Source organism: Taudactylus pleione, unplaced genomic scaffold, assembly GCF_031769625.1.
Source record: "Taudactylus pleione unplaced genomic scaffold, aTauple2 ptg000671l, whole genome shotgun sequence".
NCBI classification, from domain to species: Eukaryota; Metazoa; Chordata; class Amphibia; order Anura; family Myobatrachidae; genus Taudactylus; species Taudactylus pleione.
This window is the reverse complement of record NW_028285073.1, coordinates 9,701,051-9,722,368: the sequence shown is the minus strand read 5'-3', so window position 1 is coordinate 9,722,368 and position 21,318 is coordinate 9,701,051. Positions and strand designations below refer to the sequence as shown.

General features: G+C 46.8%; 1 protein-coding gene across 3 annotated transcripts in view; it reads right to left on the bottom strand.

Moving 5' to 3' along the window:
• Positions 1-21,318, bottom strand: part of TNFRSF9 (TNF receptor superfamily member 9) — a 71,584-nt gene that overhangs the window by 37,771 nt on the left and 12,495 nt on the right. Inside the window, exon 1 of one of the 3 annotated variants that reach the window (XM_088455753.1) lies at positions 3,658-3,747. The exons of 1 other annotated variant lie outside the window; for it this stretch is intronic. The gene's annotated coding sequence lies outside the window, so the exon portion shown is untranslated. Of the gene's footprint in view, positions 1-2,455; positions 2,512-3,657; positions 3,748-21,318 lie in introns of those variants that run through there. One more of the 3 variants, XM_088455754.1, reaches the window with a different exon arrangement.

The following is a 21,318-nucleotide window of genomic DNA, read 5'->3' as shown; positions in this document are numbered from 1 at the left end:
CCACACCATGACCACAATAGAAATAGTAATATAATAGAATTTTACAAGTGCTGTATGTTAATCTCAGTATCACAAATGAAATAATTAGCACTACCTGTGGATCTTTTAACATGTATCCGCTAGTAAGAAATAACCTGTGCATCAACTAGGAGATCTGGAAAACATACACTGTTAGGGATGTGCTTCAATAGAGCCCAATATGTACATATATGTCCAGGGCAGTGCTAGGTTATTCTGCTGCTCCCAGACTCCCGGACTTGCTCCCATGCCCTGGAATGGTGCCCATATCTTCAATAAAAACATTCAGCTTAGACAGGATGGCCCTACAGCCACATTTAATGGCTTACTGTGATCGCTGGTCCTGTATATGCTGGAATTATGACACACAATACACTTTGTATTAAAGCTGGTTAAGTACTAATTCTGCCCACTTCATGGACTGGCCACACTCGCTCTAATATCACGCGTTTGGAAACCCCCCCTCTTAAAATCCTGCGTTTGCCACTGGCATTGTGACTCAGATGTATTTTCGTCAAACAAAAGACACCCAATGCTAGCAGATTTGCGCAGGACCTGGCGGCTCACTCATGCCAAGCATAACGCACTGCGTGGCATATTGAGGTTAGATCAGAGATTCCCAACCTCGGTCCTCAAGGCAAACTAACAGTCCTGGTTTTAGTGATATCTATGTTTCAGCACAGGTGGTTAAATCAAAATAACCAAGGTACTAATCGAGTCACTTGTGCTCAAGTATGGCTATTCTTGAAACATGGACTGTTAGTGTACCTTGAGGAACGTGGTTGGGAACCCCTGGGCTAGATGTATGAGGACACATCTATAAAAAGCCAATTTTAGGACAAGCTGGTAGCAGTACACGCACTCTTCCATGCCAATTGCATATGTGTTGCTTTTGCAAACTATCTGAAATGCTTCCTTTCAAAAGTAGACAAGTATAGCACATATTACTTTGCAGTTGTAAAAATGAACACTGAGGTGATGACATCAGGACTCCCCAATCATTTATGATGACATCAGATCTCCCCAATTATATGTGATGACATCAGAACTTGCTGTTTCTTTGTACCAAAGTTTATACTAGTACATTAGCATCAATTGCCATATTAATAAACGTCCTTATAATCTCAACAGTGCTCAACATGTTATTCCTTATAGAACTAATATTGTCGTTTTTAAAATGTTTGAAAAATAAACTGAATTCCGTATATTGGTTATAGTGTTGTTGTGAATAGAGCTATTTAAGCAGCTGAGTGAAACGTAAGAGGTTATATGAGGAGAGGGTGGAGGAAGTAACGTGTGGAAATATACACACACACACGTACAGTAGGACTGTTCACAAGACATCAGTGCAGCTCATGTGCACAATCATTGTGGCTTTGGAGGGAGAGCTCAAAGTTGCAGAAATGAAATTAGCACTAGAAATCATGACCTGCTATCATATCTGGCTCGCTCCCCCCTCATTAATTCAACCTTTCCACAATTTTCTGTTTGTTTCACCCTTTATTCATGCAACTTCTGACAACAAAAATGAAACATTTATAATTTTCTTAGTTTTATTGAATTAAAGTAATTCACTTTATTATAGGTATTTTAATGAAATATACTTATGTGCACTGATTCTAAAGAAATAAGAAATGTATGTGGGTGGGTGTATTATATATATATATATATATATATATATATATATTCTACACCTTACTGTAATTTATAATAAGTACTATGCTAGAACACAATTTGATCTAATGACATTTTGTAATTGGAACATAGCCCCCTAGTGGACTACCATGCAATATGTTTTACAAGAGAGCACAGCTTTATAAGGTTGAAGAATGTGAATGAATCTCCTTTGCAAATTATAACATTTGTAGATGGATTTCTACCAATGTAATGAAGCATTCCAAGATACAGTAGTGGCAGAAGAAAATGAGGCTCGTCTGAATAAAACGTTTGGTGAAAAAAAGAACAGTTGAAATGAATGTACAGACGGGTGGTCCTGAAGTGACAGCATGGTATTACTATTTTACTATTTGCACCCCTGGCAGTTTCTGCTGCACCCACAATCCTGCAAAACTAGCAGCAAAGTGAATGTATGGGGTAGTGTAACTACGTATGTATCCAGGAGTTAGACAAATAGGTGCGATTGAAAAGACACCTGGACTATCTCTATGAGCCCTATAGCAATCTGAGAGCACGTATTGATAAAATACAGTTAAACGAGAGAACGTAATGTAATATGTCCCCATAAAGTCCCCCGGCAGGTATTCACAGAGGAGGCAGAGGAATTAGCAATTCCTTCTTGTGTCTGCATAGTATCATCATGGTAGCACAATTACATGATAGCATGTATATGCCTATGACACCCCCATTCCTCTCATACAATAGTCACAGAACAAACCCTACAGATAAATGATACCAGTACCTGTAATAAGTAACTTACTGCTCTATCACAGAGATGTCCTCTGTCAGGGCATAGTGAGTGTGTCAGGCTACCTGTGGGGGCTGCACTAGTGAAGGTCATCACCATGACTTGCATTAGTGTTAGGGGCATCCCACTTACCACTTGTACCCAATGAGACATAAGTCTTACACCAACTTGGTTTAACTGCATTATCCTTATTAACTAAGTAAACCCATGACTAATGGTAAATGACTGTAACTGGTTACTGACAAGGGTCCAGGGAAAGGGACTGAGGTCTGGAAACAGGGATGTGAGATTAGGTTTAGAGATTTGGAACATGGATTGGAGAATAAGATTGAAAATTCAGGATAAACAGGAGGCTAGAGAAACATACAGCTCCACATCTTACTTTGTGAACAACTATGAAACGGTGCCTGCAAGTACTTTCACGTAGGAACTTTCTTCTTTTCCTGATCCTTTACTTCAAACTTGAAATTGAGATAAATTCCTAAAACATTGGTGCAGGGTTAAATGATCTATCAGACCCTTACAGTGATTTTTTTAATTATATTTATTCATGATTATTATACGGGTTGAGTCTCCCATATCCAAAATGCTTGGGACCAGGGGTATTTTGGATATCGGAGTATTCCGTATTTTGGAATATTTGCATACCATAATGGGATATATTGGGAATAGGACCCAAATCTAAACACAGAAGGCATTTATGTATTATATACATCTTATACACACAGCCTGAAGGTAATTTTATACAATAGTTTTCATAATTTTGTGCCTTAAACAAAGTTTGTGTACATTGAACCATCAGAAAGTAAAGGTTTCACTATCTCAGTCATGCTAAAAACATTGCGTATTTCAGAATATTTGGATATGGGAGACTCAATCCTGTAATATCAAGTCACTAAAACATTTCAATAGGGGAGGGTAAAAGTAATTGAAACTTTACCGACACAACACTACACAGCCCATGGAATAATAGACTCTGGCATATATAGCACAAGCACAATCTGTCTATACATCTTCACTTCTGCGGCTGTGACTAGTAAGTTACCATTTATCAGTGTATCCAGGCATCCTGCAAAGCCCCTGTGCATAAACTATACACAGTCTGTTCCTACTGTAACAACCACCAGCGTAAAGACACACAGCTCACAAGTACTAGTGTTACTCTGTATCACTCTCATCACAACTGCCTGGATATACATAGTGTAAGCACTTACTGTGGGAGCTGAGTCCTCCAGGTCAATTGCTGTTTCCTCCGTAGCATAGTTACTCCAGAATACAGGATAGTGTATGAAAGTAAGTGTAGTGTAATACATGAGTAAGGGTACAGACCTTGGGACTTCCCCAGTGGGAGGGACAGAATGAATATTAAACAAAAAACAAGTTTATCATAAAGGTCATATGTGGTTAGTATGACTAAGGTCTAGAGACCCTTCTCCCTTGCCCTTTTACTGCCCACCCTTCACACAATCTGGCTTTTCTATTCACTTGACAAATATTTTGATGAATATTAAATAATCATCACACTATGGACCTCATAAAGAGTCGGTCGTTGCGGCCGCACGGTCGTAAGGGAAAAGGGGCCGGATATGCAAATGATGCACTCGCAAGTTGCGTCCTTAAGATCGGATCGTTAGCTGGTCGACCAAGGGGAGGATGCGGCCGTAAGACAAAAAATACGCCCCCTTCTCGTACGCATTAAACGTCATCTCCGGCCATATAAGGATTAATTGATTCCATCAGTAACCATCGGAACTGGTCGTAGAGCTTAAGGTTGACCATACCCTCTCTTAAGCACTACGATCAGGTCAGTGTACAAACCACCCATGTCACGTGTGCCATGACACTACTTTGTTAATTATGCACTCCCATAAAACGCTGTTCGCATAATTAGGCACGCCTGCGTTCGGATCTCCACTCCCCCGTTTTCAAGCACCTTCCCCTGTTACCACCCACAAACTGTTCATTCTGTCACTCAAACTACCGACCTGACTGTGTTCAAGGAGAGAGAAATTTCTGATCATAGCAGCTAATTTGCGCACGCGCATTGCGAACTTTCCGCATGCGCAGTTTAGCGAACATCGGTGGCGTACGACCGTGCGGATGCAACGACCGACTCTGAATGAGGTCCTATGTTCCTAGTATGTTCTACTCTTTATAAGACATTTAAATATTTGCACAAGAGAAGATTCCAGGACCAGTGGGTTACATTGCTATCACTAATGAAATGACTTGCTGCTGGGAAGTTAATAAAATCATAAAACTTCTACAGTTAGAGGGGTGCCTTGTAATAAAATACCTTCTTAATAAATTATATGAAATAAAGACTCGGAGACATGAGATTTGGCAGAATAATTAGTTAGCAATTTATTAAAATTATATAATGAATATTAAATTAATCTTAACCGATCGAAAGTATGGTGGCAAAGAAAGGACGGCAACATACAGCTTACTCCAGGCATGCAGCACACAGACATGCATACCAACGGACACCGCCCAAGGTGCAGAGCAATCAAGAACTAAACAACTGTCAACAATAGGTATCTATTCAACCTTCTAATGGAGCATACACACGGTCAGATTTGTCAGATGAACGATTTGAACAATTTAACAAAAGTTTTGAACGATTTGAACGATTGAACGATTTTTGACTGCATTAAAATGAATGGAATCGTCCAAGTCTGACTGCAAACACATCAGATGTCAGATATCGTTATCTGACAAACGGGAACGCGCATCGTTCATCGTCCATCGTTCAGGCATGTCAGATATGTCAGATTTTCCTTCAGATATGAACGACTGAACGATTTTTGAATCGTTATCGTTCAGATCTGAAGGAAAAATCTGACCGTGTGTATGCACCATAATGGAGCGTACACACGGTCAGATTTGTCAGACTTGTCAGATTTGTCAGATGAACGACTGAACGATTAAACGATTTGAACGATTTGGACGATTTGACCAAAGTTTTGAACGATTTGAACGATTTGAACGATTGAACGATTGAACGATTTTTGACTGCAAAAATGAATGGAATCGTCCAAGTCTGACTGCAAACCCATCAGATGTCAGATATCGTTATCTGACAAACGGGAACGCGCATCGTTGATCGTCCATCGTTCAGGCATGTCAGATATGAACGATTTTCCATCAGATATGAACGACTGAACGATTTTTAAATCGTTATCGTCCATATCTGAAGAAAAAATCTGATCGTGTGTATGCACCATAACATGACTACTCACCGGGTAGGATGATGACGCTGTCCCTAGCAGGGTGATCCAGCGAACTAACAAAGTCAACAAAGGTGACGATGCCCTTGAAATTCTTCATATGATGCGGTCAAAAGGTGTACGATTGATCGCTACGATCTGATGCATAGAAGTGTATTACACATTGTACTCAAGATCGTAGATCTTACTGTTTTGCTGTAAGATCTATGATCCAACTATACGACTACGGGGATGCGCATCGGCATCGTATATACACACAGAAACAACACACGATGTGCACGATTGATCGAAGTCATGCACATTGTGTAAAAAATTCGCACCGTAAATGGGGGGCCTTAAGGAGGGAGAAAAAGAATGAAAACATTAAATGAATTTGCAGTTAAACTTAATAAAAGGAGGATCTGCCAAAGAGAATAATATTGGTGTGACCAACTGCCAGGCTGAATTTAAACAAGCTTCAGTGCCAATTCGAATCAACATAAAGGCACATGATGGTAAATGAGGAATAGGATTAGAAAAGAACAGAAATAGAAGAGGATTGGGGGAGGGCAGGGAAAACACGAATAACTCAGCCGGTGGAAAAACCTAAAAACCTGCTGAGGGACACATGAAATATTATTGTTGCCAATAAGCCAAATTAGGTCTGTCAGTTCAGACAAAAAAAAAAGAAAAAAGGTCAAATCCCTCCAGACTTCCGCTGACAAGTAGCTAATCCCGAATAGGGTAGACAAGGACAAAACAAGACACACCAGACCACAAGTTTAGGGTAAACAAACGAATAAACAGGAATAATGTTAAATGCACACATTGTTAACTCAATCAATGCAGAGGCCGAATGTAGCGCTTACAACTTGATGATTTCCAACGGCCTAAAGCCTTAGTTTCAGATACAGAAACTTTCAGATACAGAAAATCCCACTGAAGCGGCGGAAGTTGCTGTCCCGATACGAAACTAATGCATGCCGAAATCCCGGGGGGAGAAGCCGACACAAGAGACACGGCGCTTCAAAACCCATCCGAACTGCTACTTCGTCAAAGGAGAGATATCACCATGCAAAATCCAGGAGCCCGCAGTAGCAGGCCTGACTTCAAGATAATGTTTGGCCAGGGCAATGGGGCAAATTCGCAAGTCCTCGGAAGGCACCAGCGAAATCCAATGGCCCCTACCCAGCTGATCAGTTTTGGAGCGCCTAAGCCTACAAAGCAATGACCTCTCCCCCACCAGGACATCCATCCAGAGTAGATCAGCATCGACCCATTTGGAGGCTGCCACCAACTCCGAAAAGCCCCATGAAGGCCATCGAGAAAGCTAATTTAAACAAAATAGTCTCGAAAACTGAATCCGCCACGTCTGCTACGGCTGGGATGATTAAAGGAAGGAGGGAAACATCGATAGGATGTCTCTTATCGGGTGCAACCGTAACCGCACGAGCCCAACATTTCAAGGCCTTCTGAATCAGAAAACTCTTGGTAAAGTCTGGAAGGCTTTTTAACTTACAGAAAAATGAAATGCCGGCTAAATAATGAGATACCACAGCTCTGGATCTGCCAGAGACATAGAGATGCCAAATAAAAAATAGCATCAATAGAAATGCCTACTCTTATCTCCATGTCTGTGGCTATGGGAATACTCTTCCCATTCTTCCCAAGCATGGTGGTAAACTCTCAGAGTGTCCGGGGCGATAGACCTCTCTGCTAAGCCCTCCATGCCAGTTTGATGACCTGCCAAACATGAGGGGCAAAGCACACAGCAGCATCAACCTCAGGGGTCAAAGGCCCTCATTCAGAGCCGTTCGCTATTTGCGGTCGTTCGTTTTCTAAAAAGGGGTGGCTATTCAAATGAACCGTTCGCACTTTGCGGACTGTTCACGCCTCTAAGTCTGAACGAGCGAGCAAAACATGCGAACGTAAATTTTAAAAATACGCCCCCTGGCCGCTCGCACCATACGTCATGTCCGCTATTTATTAGATTAATCGAGTACATCGATCAGCGTATGAACTGCTCGCTATTCTTGGGGCTGGTTTTTTCAACCTCTATTTTGCGAGCAGTTCTGAGTTAAAAAAAACCAAGTGACGTGGTCAATGACGCTGCTGGATTAATTATGCACTCCCTTAAAACGCCCGTTTTGACCTTTAAGCACGCCTGCGATCGGATTTCCACTCCCCGTTTTCAAGCACCTTCCCCTGTTACCACCCACATACGCCTCATTCTGTCAATCAAAATAGCAGGCATTCGCTATTTTGCGAACACATGAATTTCGGCCGCACTGACTGGTTCGCGCATGCGTATTACGATCCGTACGCATGCGCAGTTGGGCAAACATCGCTCGGAGCGAACGAGCTGCCGCTTACGAGTGGCTCTGAATCAGGCCCAAAGATCGAAACCTAGGCCACTGAAACTGAGACAATGCATCAGCTATTTCCTTCTCCGTCCCAGGAACATGCTGCGCCCTAAATTAAATGTTGATTCGCAAGCAAGCTAAGACATACTGCACCAAAACTTGCACCACCAGCAAGGATTTAGCATACTGCTGGTTAATCGCATGCACAACACCTAAGCACTATACTGCGATCACGCAGACGCTCGCCCCACACTTCCAATGCAACCATGATTGGAAAGAGTTTGAGAAGCTAAAGATCCCTTGTGTGTGTCAGCCTCATTTCCCCCAGCCCCAGTGTGTGTGTCAGCCCCATTTCCCCCAGCCCCAGTGTGTGTGTCAGCCCCAGTGTGTCAGCCTCATTTCCCCCAGCCCAAGTGTGTGTGTTTCAGCCCCATTCCCCCCAACCCCAGTGTGTGTCAGTCCCAGTGTGTCAGCCTCATTTCCCCCAGCCCCAGTGTATGTCAGCCTCATATCCCCCAGCCCCAGTGTGTCTCAGTCTCATTCCCCCCCAGCCCATGTGTGTTTCAGCAGTCCCTGTGTGACCCATCTCGTGTGTCACTCTCATTCCCAACAGCCCCAGTGTTTCTCTTAACCTTGCCCCCCACATTCCCCCATGCAGCCGCCACCACTACTTACAGCTCCGTCCTTTGTCTGGCCGCCGCCTGTCTCGGTCGCGCAGCGTCACTGTGCAAGGCTGCTGCCTGGAGGTGGGGAGCCGGGCCAGACCGCAGAGGGGCTGAACGGAGGCAGAGCCGTCAATGGTGACTGACAGGCTCCGCAAAGGCTTGTGGGAGGTGCTGCTGCGGTGTCAGCCTTCCCCCCCCATCAGCTCAGCAGCGTTTGCGCATGCGCTGCAGTACAGAAGTATAGAGCTGCCCGATCGGAGCTGGGCTCCGATCACGGCAGAGGTGGGTGGGCAAGTGCTGGCTGACTACCGGCCACTGAGGGGACTGGCCCAGCGGGTACCAGTCCGGTTTGCCAGCGGCCCAGTCCGCCCCTGAAGTGCAGGTACACTAGGAATTTGATTAAACAGAATGCACAGGTGAAAACAGATGATTGGAGGCTCTGATCTAGAATACTGCAGAGAATCTAAAAGGCAACTCGGAAGAATATGTCTTGGCAAACACACTGGATAGAAATACAACACAGTCCCGGATTGTAAGTGCAGTTTGTCAAGCAGGTAGAACAGTAACTGGATAAGTCCTGAATAGTGGAGCTCTGGTGCAGCAGATAAATGTCCCAGACAACTTACATGAGATGCAAGAAGATATTAGGTTGCAGAGACAAGGCTTTAGAGACAACAGGAAACACAAGGAATTCTAGCTGGTAATATAATCCGGAGTTCAGACATTGAGGCAGTCTTTGACTTAAAGAACTGGCGCCAGGGAACTTGTGTGGCTGGTCTATATAGGAAGTTCAGGTGCAGCTCACAGCTGCTGCATCAACTAATTTCTCAGTTGATACTTAACCAGAGTGCTGAAGCACCAGGGAAGAGAGCGACACCACAGGCAGGGAAGAGAAACTGCACAGACTGTGACAGTACCCCCTCCTCAAGGAGTGGATTCCAGACGCTCAACAAATATAAGTCTGAATTGATGGGTAAAGGGCACATCAGGGTATCCTCATGCTGCCAAGGAAGCCCAACAGAGTCTCTTAACTCAGGTGCTCTCTTTTTTCTCCTTCTCTTTGCAGATCTCCCAGTAGAAACAGTTGGCTGAAACTGGAGACAACCAATACACAAGCTGATTGCTGGAGTTCAGAGTTGGCAATGGAGCTCCTTGGCAGGGATTGTGCATGGTGAAGAGATTCTAAAAACCTGGCACTAGATAGCTGGGAGGATGCGGTAAAAGCAGCCCTGTTATTCTTGATGTACAGTACTGGGACAAATTTGCTTGAATTTCTTCTGGAGTCATATCGGGGAGTTGAGCAATTGCTAGGCGCTCGAAGGGTTGAGGAGGTAAAGGATACTCAGGAGACTGGACAGAAGGTGAACACGGATGGACAGGCACCTTAGACAGACCCGGATGGACGGGAACCTTAGACAAACCCGGATGGACAGGAATCACGGCACAGACTTCTGGTGCACCACGAATCTCAAATGATGGAGAATTACAACTACTGGAAGACACAAGAACCGTTAAAGCACTTTGACAGGTGGCCGACGAGGCGACACCCAAGACAGTGGATAATGCCCAGAGGCAAGAGCAGGTGGGTCATGTCCAAAGGCAAGGGCAGGTGGGTCCTCATGCCCGAAGGCAAGGGCATGTGGGTCCTCATGCCCAAAGGCAAGGGCAGTTGTGTCCCTGACTGGGATGGACAAATTCCCTGAAGATTGACAGGAACATGGGCCAAATCTCTTAAGAACAGCATCACTGAAGGCCAGAAGATCCTGAAGAATTGGGTCTCTGGATTCAATTAGCGGATTAGCCAAGTCCAAGGTTTCTTCCCTAGAGGCCAGGAATAAAAATGTAACTATGTTGGAGGGAGTAATTCCAGAGGAAGGATCATACTTCATGATGGTAAAATATCGGGTAACCAGCGCAAAGTATTGAACTACATCTCCATCAAAGTAGTCAAAAGATGGAGCAGCGGATGAGTTCTGTGAAATTGAAGCTTGCTTCTCTGGAGACACTACATATGAAATGATGAATGAATCGTCCGAACATTGAGGAGAAAGACATTAAAGAGACTGGTCAGTAATACAGGTTGACCTTAGCTGTGCCCTGACTAGAGCTTCTGATGGCTCTTTTTTGATTTGGAATTTTCTGGAATTCCTGGGAGACTCGTCAGCACCCAAACCCTGAGCCAACAAGTCAGTATTAAGATTGGTGACCAAGCTACAGCAGTGTCCTCATGATCAGATACAGAAGCTGTTGTTATGATTCCTGGAGGGAATCGATGGTAAATGTAGAGCCAACTGACAACAGCCTTGAGGGCTGGTAGTGGCCTTTATAGTCGTGGCCAAGGGACTGGTGATGTGAAGCAGCCTTGGGGCTGTTGGAGCAGGCTTGGAGGCTGTTTGTGGCATTTATAGACGTGGCCAAGGAACTGATGGTGTGAAGCAGCCTTTGGGCTGTTGGAGCAGACTTGGGAGGCTGATTGTGGCCTTTATAGTCGTGGCCAAGGGACTGATGGTGTGAAGCATCCTTTGGAATGTTGGAGCAGGCTTGGAGGCTGATTGTGGCCTTTATAATCGTGGTCAAGGGACTGATGGTGTGAAGCAGCCTTTGGGCTGTTGGAGCAGCCCTGGGGGCTGATTGTGGCCTTTATAGTCATGGCCAAGGGACTGGTGATGTGAAGCAGCCTTTGGGCTGATGACACTCATGTGAGGTATTCAACAGAACGTGGGGCTGCTACCAGTGCCGTCGGGATGACACTGGCAATGGTGTGCTTAATAGCGCACCTGGAACACAGAGTAGCTACCAGTGCCGCCGGGATGACACTGGCGACGGTGTGCGAGGTTGCGCACCTGGAATGCTGAGCTGCTACCAGTGCCGCCGGGATGACACTGGCGACGGTGTGCGAGGTTGCGCACCTGGAATGCAGAGCTGCTACCAGTGCCGCCGGGATGACACTGACCACCGAATGATGGTAGACGCTTCTGGGATAGGAAGTGCTCCGTGCTGCCCAGATGGTACAAGCAGCACGTGTGGATGGAATGCAGGTGGAGCCGCCTGGATGGAGTAAACGGCACACACAAAACACAGCTGGACTGACTCAGGAACTCGACTGACAAGCAGGAGACAGGAACCGGAAGTACGAAAAAGCTTCTATCACCGGCATGGAGTGCTGGGCTGGCTGGAATTTAACAGAGACATAGTCCAATCAAAGCAAGTCTCCCTAAATGACAGATATTGAACACCTGGGCTGTGTTCAGACAGAAGAATCAATCAATGTGCACCTGATGCTGCACACACAGGCAGGCAGTAATTAATGCAGTGCCTCAGGCTGGAAACTGCAGATCCTAACAGTACCCCCCCCTTGACAAGGGGTTAAGGAAGCCCTAGACCCTGGTTTGTCTGGAAAGTTCTCAAATAATCTTCTCAGCAATGTAGGAATCCAGGAGCGCTCCTCCGGTCCATATCCTTTCCAGTGGACCAGAAATTGAAGGCCTCCTCGTGAGAGTCTGGAATCTAGAATTTTTTCCACCACAAATTCTTGGTGTCCTTGGACCAGGACGGGTGAGGGTCTTGCTGGCCATCTAGACCTGTACCTGAGGGAAGAAGAAACCGGCTTGAGCAGAGAGCAGTGAAAGGTGTTATTGATTCTGAGGTTAACAGGAAGCTTCAGATGGAAGGCCACAGGATTGACTCGGGAGATGATTCTAATTGGCCCAATAAACCTGGGACCCAACTTAGGAGACCTCTGGCGGATGTTGATATTTCTGGAGGACAGGCACACCAAATCTCCTACTTTGAAGTTACACGGTCGACGATGCTTATCTGCCCAAGTCTTGGCACGACAGGATGATTTAATCAGACACTGTCGAACCTTTCTACAAACTGAGCATAGCCTTACAACTGATGTGGAGGATGGAATATCAGTTGAAACTGTCTCAAAGGAGTTTGCTCCAGGGTGCAGCCCAGAGTTACAGAAGAAAGGTGACACAGATGATGAGGAGTGACAGGAATTGTTGAAAGCGAACTCCGCCATGGGAAGAAGGGACACACAGTCATTCTGGTACTTGGAGATGAATAATTGGAGGTACTGTTCCAGAGACTGGTTTACCCGTTCTGTCTGCCTGTTAGACTGTGGATGGTATCCGGACAACAGGCTGATATTGATACCTATGGTGGAGCAGAAATTCTTCCAGAACCGCACCACAAATTGTGTCCCTCGATCAGACACGATGTCAATGGGTAAGCCATGGAGTCTGAAAACATGAAGCATGAATAAGGAAGACAAGGCCTTGGTGAGAGGAACAAAATGCACCATCTTGCTAAAACGGTCCACAATCGTCCAGATAACAGAGCAACGGGAGGAGGATGGGAGGTCTACGGTGAAATCCATGGCAATATGTGTCCACGGCTTGGGAGTAGGAAGAGGAAGCAGGAGACCAGGAGGAGCTGTACGAGGAGACTTGTTTTGAGCACAGATGTCACATGCTAACACAAACTCCCGGACTTCTTGACCCATAGACTGCCACCATACTGAACGAGACAGCAACTCAACCGTTTTAGTGATGACTGGATGCCCGGATGATTTAAAGGAATGAAAATACAGCAGAACCACCTTCCAAAATCTTTCTGGAACAAACAGGACCCCTTGTGGCATCCCTGCTGGAGCCTCTGACTGATAGGCACAAATGAGATTCGCTAGATTTCTGGTTACAGCGAAATGGATGTTAGAAGTGGGAACAATGGTATCATCCAAGACAATGTTCGGCTGAACAGGTTGGAAACTGCGAGACAACGCATCCGCTTTTAAGTTCTTGGAGCCGGGCCGGAATGAGCTAACATAATTGAAACGGGTGAAAAATAATGCCCACCTGGCCTGTCTGGCATTCAGGGTCTCATTCAGACCCGGTCGCAAGTGCCGATGCGCTTGCAACCGGGTCGATGGTTAGCCCTGCGCACGCGCAGCGGCCGCACTGCGTGTGCGCAAGGCCCGGAGCGAGAGAGAAACTCACTCGCTCTGAAGCGCTCTACAAAAGGGGCGGCTGTCGATGTTGATCGACAGCTCACCCTGTTTTGTAGGCGGGCCGGCGGAGTGGTTTCAAAAACGGAGGTGTTCCTTAAGGAATGCCTACCGTTTTGTGGGCGGCCGCACTGACATCATCAGTGATGTCAATGGGGAGCTTCCTGCTCGATCAGAGAAGGACGCAGAGTTGCTACCAGTGCCGCCGGGATGACACTGGCGATGGTGTGCAAGGTTGCGCACCTGGAACGCCGAGCTGCTACCAGTGCCGCCGGGATGACACTGGCGACGGTGTGCTAAGTTGTGCACCTGGAACGCAGAGCTGCTACCAGTGCAGTCGGGATGACACTGGCGACGGTGTGTGAGGTTGCGCACCTGGAACGCCGAGCTGCTACCAGTGCCGCCGGGATGACACTGGCCACCGGATGATGATAGATGCTTCTGGGATAGGAAGCACTCTGTGCTGCCCAGATGGTACAAGCAGCATGTGTGGATGGGATGCAGGTGGACCGGCCTGGATGGAGTAAACGGCATACACGAAACACAGCTGGACTGACTCAGGAACTCGACTGACAAGCAGGAGACAGGAACCGGAAGTACGAAAAAACTTCTATCACCGGCATGGAGTGCTGGGTAGCAGGAATTTAACAGAGACTGAGTCCAATCAATGCAAGTCTCCCTAAATGACAGATATTGAGCACCTGGGCTGTGTTCAGACAGAAGAATCAATCAATGTGCACCTGATGCTGCACACACAGACAGGCAGTAATTAATGCTGTGCCTCAGGATGGAAACTGCAGATCCTAACAGCTGTGCTATGAGAAACTAAGATGCTGATTCCCCTTCCTGGGATTGACATTGTGCTCAAAGCCCCCTCCTGGGGCTGGACAGTCAAAGCCCCTCCTGGGACTGGACGATCAAAGCCCCCTCCTGGGGCTGCACAGTCAAAGCCCCCTCCTGGGACTGGACGATCAAAGCCCCCTCCTGGGGCTGCACACTCAAAGCCCCCCTCCTGGGGCTGGACACTTGAAGCCCCCTCCTGGGGCTGGACACCCGAAGCCCCCTCCTGGGGTTGGACACCCGAAGCCCCCTCCTGGGGCTGGACACCCGAAGCCCCCTCCTGGGGCTGGACACCCGAAGTCCCCTCCTGGGGCTGGACACCCGAAGCCTCCTCCTGGGACTTGACACCAAAAGTCCTGGGGCTGGACACCCAAAGCCCCCTCCTGGGGCTGGACACCCGAAGCCCCCTCCTGGGGCTGGACACTCAAAGCCCCTCCTGGGGCACGGTACTCGGAAACCCCTCCTGGGGAACGGCACTCGGAGACTCCTCCTGGGGCACGGCACTCGGAGACCCCTCTTGGGGCACGGCACTTGGAGACCCCTCCTGGGACACAGCACTGTACACCTCCTCTAGAGCTGAGGCAAAACCCTACTTTGGAGTTTGGCTTTTGAGACTCTTCCTGTGGCTTTGGCACTAGAGATCCCTTCTGGAGCTTTAGAACTTTTGTGAGGTGAATCTGGCTTCAAACTCATAACAGGAGTGGCAGGCAGGAGACCCTCCTTTGAACAGGCAGACTTCGGACCCCCACTTGGGGCGACAGGCTCGGGACTTCCAATTGGGGCAACAGGCTCGGGACCCACACTTGGAGTGACAGGCTCGGGACTAGCAGAGTGAAGACCAGCTTTGAGACTGATGGTATTACATGAAACTTCAGTTGGTGTACTTATATTTGTAACTGGCACTGCGGTACTCTAAGACCCTTGTAAGTTGAAAAACTTGAAGCCATTCTTTTGGAGAGATATTTGGGACCGCTTGTTGGCTCACTGAACCCAGAAGATCCTTCTAGGACTGCAGACTCGGGGCACCTTTTTGGAATGGAAAACTCTAAACCCCTGCCAAGGGCAGCACCCACCGAAGCTGCTGGACAGATGGTACTTAAAGATTTGGGTTACACTCTGACTCCATTTCTAGGCTTCTGAATGGGACAGGCTAATATAAAATGTCCTGGACCCATACGATACAAGCAAAGTTGATTATCCCTACGATGCTGGTGTTCAGTTTCTGAGAGACTAGGACGAGGGAAACTCTGAAACCGCCTTTTGTCTGTTCAGGAGAAGTACACCTAACAAACATAGTTGCTAAAGGTGCCCACAGACATAGTGATTTGCTCACGATCAACCGATGTGTACGATTTCCCTTGAAACTCTCCCCGGCAGCTCTGCACACGATTTGCACACGATTAGGTGTCCCATCTTCATACGAACTCTCCTGCATCCAGACTTTTTACAGTGTAACGTGTCCTAGATTGTCAGATCTGCCCTACTGCACGGCAGATCTGACGATGCGATGTTCGACCAGCGGGGACGCACATCGCATCGTGATCGTAAGTGGGGACTCACAATTTACTCAGGATTTGGCTATATTTTACACAATCTGTTGTTCCAATGTGTCAGAATCGGCCAGATCGGGTAAAATGTCGCTATGTGTGTGGGCAGCTTAATTCACAAGAAAACTCTTTTCCTGGAGGCACTTTAATAGGATTCACCAGTCTCCCCTGAAATTCACGTAATATAAATAATATACCAGTTAATAAAGCTTGCAACTAGTACAGCTTTTCTTTGAAAATCCCTAGATGAACAGAATCTAAAGACAATGATGTATCAGAACAGGCCAGTTCATACTGTCAGGATTCAAGTGGGGTTTCCTTTGTGTGATCATACTTGCAGTAAACAATGCTTCATTAAGATGAATTAATAGGATTTATTGTCATAGAGGGTGGTGCAATATTTAGGCAGGAAGATAAACAAACAGGTAACAATGTTCACATAGGCATTTCCGAGTAACAGGTATGCAATGAAAATACAGTCCAGGATAATGTAGGGAATAGAAACTGACTTTAGGAAGAGGACAAATGCTGGATGAAGTATATGGATACACAAAGGGGCACATTTATCAAAGATCATTTGAGGTAAATTCCCCGAAAACACCTGTTTTCGGGGGTTTACCTCAAATACTTAGTATCCCCCGAATGTATGAAGGAGGGACCGCAGCAGGTATCTCCGATACCTGCTTCGATCCCTCCATTGCCGCCGGCAGCCGCCTCCCCCATAGATTTCTATGGGGGATGCGATGCTGCCAAATGTATCAATATCGGGAATGCTTCGCATTCCCGATATTGACCCCAGCAGCTAACGCCATCTGAAGATAGCGTTAGCCGCTGTGTCCTATGGGCACTTACCGCATTTGAGCCGGCGGAGGGATCTTCCAGATCCCTCCGCCGGCAATGGGCGCCGCTCATGTGCAGTCCGCGGGACTGCGCATGCGCAGCAGCCTGGAATGCGCTCCGGCCACATCGCAGGGACGGGCTCTTTTCGGAGCCCGTCTCCGTGCATGTGCCGGGTCATACATTCGGCCGGTATGATCGCATTTTGCAATACGATCATGGGCGATACTGCATGCCCTGATCGCATTGCAAAATGCGATCCTTAATAAATGGGCCCCTAAGTCCTGGTTGACAAATAAATAGGAGTGTTGACTGAAATGTCCAGAATATACTATAAAGTGCAGGTACACTAGGTACTTGATTAAACAGAATGCACAGGTGAAAACAGATGATTGGAGGCTCTGATTTAGAATGCTGCAGAGAATCTGAAAGGCACAAGTAACTGGGAAGAATATGCCTTGGCAAACACACTGGATAGCGATACAACACAGTCCCGGATTGTAAGTGCAGTTTGTCAAGCAGGTGAAACAGTAACTGGATAAGTCCTGGATAGTGGAGCTCTGGTGAAGCAGATAAATGTCTAAGACAACTTACATGAGATGCAAGAGGATATCAGGTTGCAGAGACAAGGCTTTAGAGACAACAGGAAACACAAGGAATTCTAGCTGGTAGCATAATCCGGAATTTAGACACTGGGCCGAATTCAATTTGAGGCGAAAAGTCAGAGGTCGGACTTTTTGCCGTCATTGCAGGTTTTCCCGGGGATAAAGTATCGGGCACATGCCCGCGTATCCCTGTATTCAATTAGGAATCGGCGAATACGGGACCCCGCTGAAAGGTAAGTATCTAAAAGTCCTGTCACTTTTGGGCAAATCAGCCTGTCACCCCCCAAAAGATTGTCTGACAAGGGGGATCACTATGGGTACTCTTGAATTGGCCTGCTAAAGGTATTAGGGGCTTGTAAACGGTCTCGACAGGTGCCTTTATGTGTCTTTAAAGAAGTGGTGAAGATGCAGACTGTCACCAGTCACAGCAGGCAGCATGCTGACAGGATCCGGGAGCAGGTCCCACACAGCATCCATGCAGGCTCATGTGCTTTGTTCAGCACTCAATTCATCCAGACTGTGGCAGCCTTTACAATCAATCCTCAAAGCTAGTTGCAGCTCTGGTCAAAGTGTGAGTAACGACTAAAATGGCTCTGAATACCTCGAAATGTGTTGACTGGTTGCCTGGGAAGAGAGGCAAAGCCATGACGCTTCGTGAGGAAGGGTATACTTATAAAGAAATTGCAAAGAGGTTGGGCGGTGGGGCAACAAAGTCAGGTGTAAGGAAACTCTGCATAAGGGTTGCGAGCAGTGGATCGACGAAGTCAGCCGCAAGAACTTGGAGAAAGCCCACACTTACAAAATAAGATGAGCAGAATCTGTCGCCTGGCCCTGCAGGACCGTCGAAGGTCTGCAAAAGCCATTAACATAATGAAAACATCTGGTGTCCAAGTTTGTGAGCGAACCATACGAAAAAAACTTTGTGACAATGGTTTGCGAGCTAGGACCCCGAGTAAGAAGCCGTTACTAAACCAGAAAAACAAACAGAGGCAGAAATGTATAAATGTGGCTCTGGCACACAATTAATGGACAGAAGAAGACTGGGACAAAATAATTTGGAGCGACGAGACCAAAATCAGCATCTTTGGGAGCAATGGAGTGAAATTTGTTCGGCGTTAGCCTAAGGAAGATCTTTTGCCCGAGTGCACCACGGCAACTATGAAGCACCCAGTGAGTGTGATGGTGTGGGGCAGCATGGCCAGCCATTGTGTGAGACGTTTGGCTGTTGTTGATGGCAATATCAATGCCAAAAAGTATCAAGAAGCAGTGCTGGAGGCGATACTATTGCCCAGAATCGAGGATTTGTTTCGAAATTGACCCACGGAAGTGTATCTTTCAGCAGGATGGAACGCCATGCCACACCGCCAACAGTTCCATGAAGTGGTTCGGTGATCACCAAATCACTGTCTGGCCTTGGCCAGGAAATCCGATAGAAAATCTTTGGTCAAGGCTTAAAGTGATGGTATCACGAAAAAATCTAAGTAATAAGAGAAAGCTGATCGAAGCCATAATCCAGGCCTGGTACCACTTATTTCACCTGAAGATCTGGGACGTCTGGTTCACTCAATGCCTCAACGAATCAAAGTTGTTCTTAAAACAGAGAATATCCAATGAAATATTAATTTTGTGTATTGCTGAAATTGCATATTTTTTTTTCCATAACAAAAGTATACCTGTAAAACTGTGGTTTTACTGAATTTTTCACTGGAAATTTGACAAATGACAACTTAAAAATAAATAGTAATGATTATACTCACATATACTTCAATTGGAATATAAATTATCAGTGATTATAATGTAAAAATAATGACTAAACGCAAAATTTTCAACATTTCCTAAAAGTGTCCAGAATTAATCCACTAGTGTATTTGGGGACCCCCTGATTCTATTTTGCTAGTTCTTAAGTTTGTCCCCCCATTTTTTTTTGCCCCCAAAACGAAACCACTTTTATTGGGGTGTCCTATCTAACTTTTTAAACATTTTTTGACACATTTCAAGGGATGCAGGGTACTTTTTTAAGTCTGCACCCCAATTCTGCACTTTTTATTCGCCACCTATTCCTAGGTGAAAATTTATCCCCGATTTTTGACAAAGACGTTTCGCACCTGCGAAAAGTCTTTGAAATTGAATATGGGGATAAGTGAAAATGGCGCCATTGGCAATAAATTATCGTTTTTGCAGCCTAATTGAATTCAGCCCACTGAGGCAGTCTTTGACTTAATGAACTGGCACCAGGGAACTTGTGTGGCTGGTCTATATAGGAAGTTCAGGTGCAGCTCACAGCTGCTGCGTCAACTAATTGCTCAGTTGATACTTAGACCAGAGGGCCTGATTCAGACCCGCTCGCGAGCGCGGAACGCTCGCAAGCGGGTCGATGTTGCCCAAGTGCGCATGCGCACGACCCAAATAACGACGGCCAAGCCGTCATTATGGGTCTCGCACCAAAGGGGGCGTGCTGTCAATGGTTACTGACAGCACGCCCCCTGTGGTGGGCGTGCCGGGGGCGTGGCTGCCCAGACGGAGGCGTTCCCATGGGAACGCCTACCGTCTGGGGCCGGCCCCACTGACATCACTAGTGATGTCACTGGGAGTGCTTTTGGCTATGATAGGGCCAAAAGCACTCCAGGGCTTGCGGCAGCGAGACCCTACCGCAAGGGTCTCGTCGCAAGCGCGATGGTCTTGACCATCGCGACCATCATTTTGGCCGCTCGCTATAACTGTGGGTGGTCACCCACAGCTATGCGAGCGGCCAGGAGGCCGTTACAAAAAGTAGGAAGGACGGCCCTGATTCAGAGCGAGTGCTCTGTCAGAGTGTCCGGCTCTGAATCAGGGCCAGAGTGCTGAAGCACCAGGGAAGAGAGCGACACCCCAGGCAGGGAAGAGAAACTGCACAGACTGTTACAGGAAAAACAAAGTTCGCAAGGAGAACAAAAGAAACGCACAACTCTCCAAATCGGCAGGACCCATACACAGGAAATCATCAAGATAGTGAGCTATCCCGAAGACTCCACACACCAATGAAGAAAGGTGTGAAATTTTTCAAAAAAGGCACAAGAAACGGAGCATCCCATAGGCAAGCACTTGTCTATAAAATATCCGTGCAGAAACCCATGTACCTGAAGGACTCAGGATGCATAGGAAGTACACGGAAGGCCGATTCCACATCTATCTTAGCCATGAGAGCACCAGGGCCATACGACCTAACAATCTCCAAAGCATCGTCAAAAGACTGATACACCAACGAACAAAATTCGGGAGGTATAGCATCTTTCACCAATGACCCTGAAGGGTAGGATAGATGCTGAATGAGCCTACATTTACCAGGAGACTTCTTCGGAGCAACTCCCACGGGAGAAAGGATCAAATCCTCCAGTGGAGGTCGTTCAAAGGGCCCTGCCATTCGCCCGAGGCTCACTCCTGCGCCGACCGCAGATTCTTTGGGAAACCAAGACTAACCTCACCCCTAATGGGCAAACAAAAACCAAAAGCAAAACCTGAATACAAAACTGTGCATCCGCAGGGTTTGGATACCAACCCAACCATTTGACCATAGCATCCAAATGCACTGGGGATGATGCCTTACTTAGCACCGGTATTCCCTGTTGGCTTGGAAGACTGCTGTCCAGCCAGCCAGGACCCTTTAAAAACAGGATGGACTCCGTCGCAACGCAAATAGAGGTGTCAAAAACGACACCGTTGCCTCTGTGTACAAGTTGCGTTGTTAAAAGCAAAACATTTGCGTCAGCTGTAAGACACAGCGGCTGAGTGACTTCTAGTCACAACTCCACGTCCTTACCG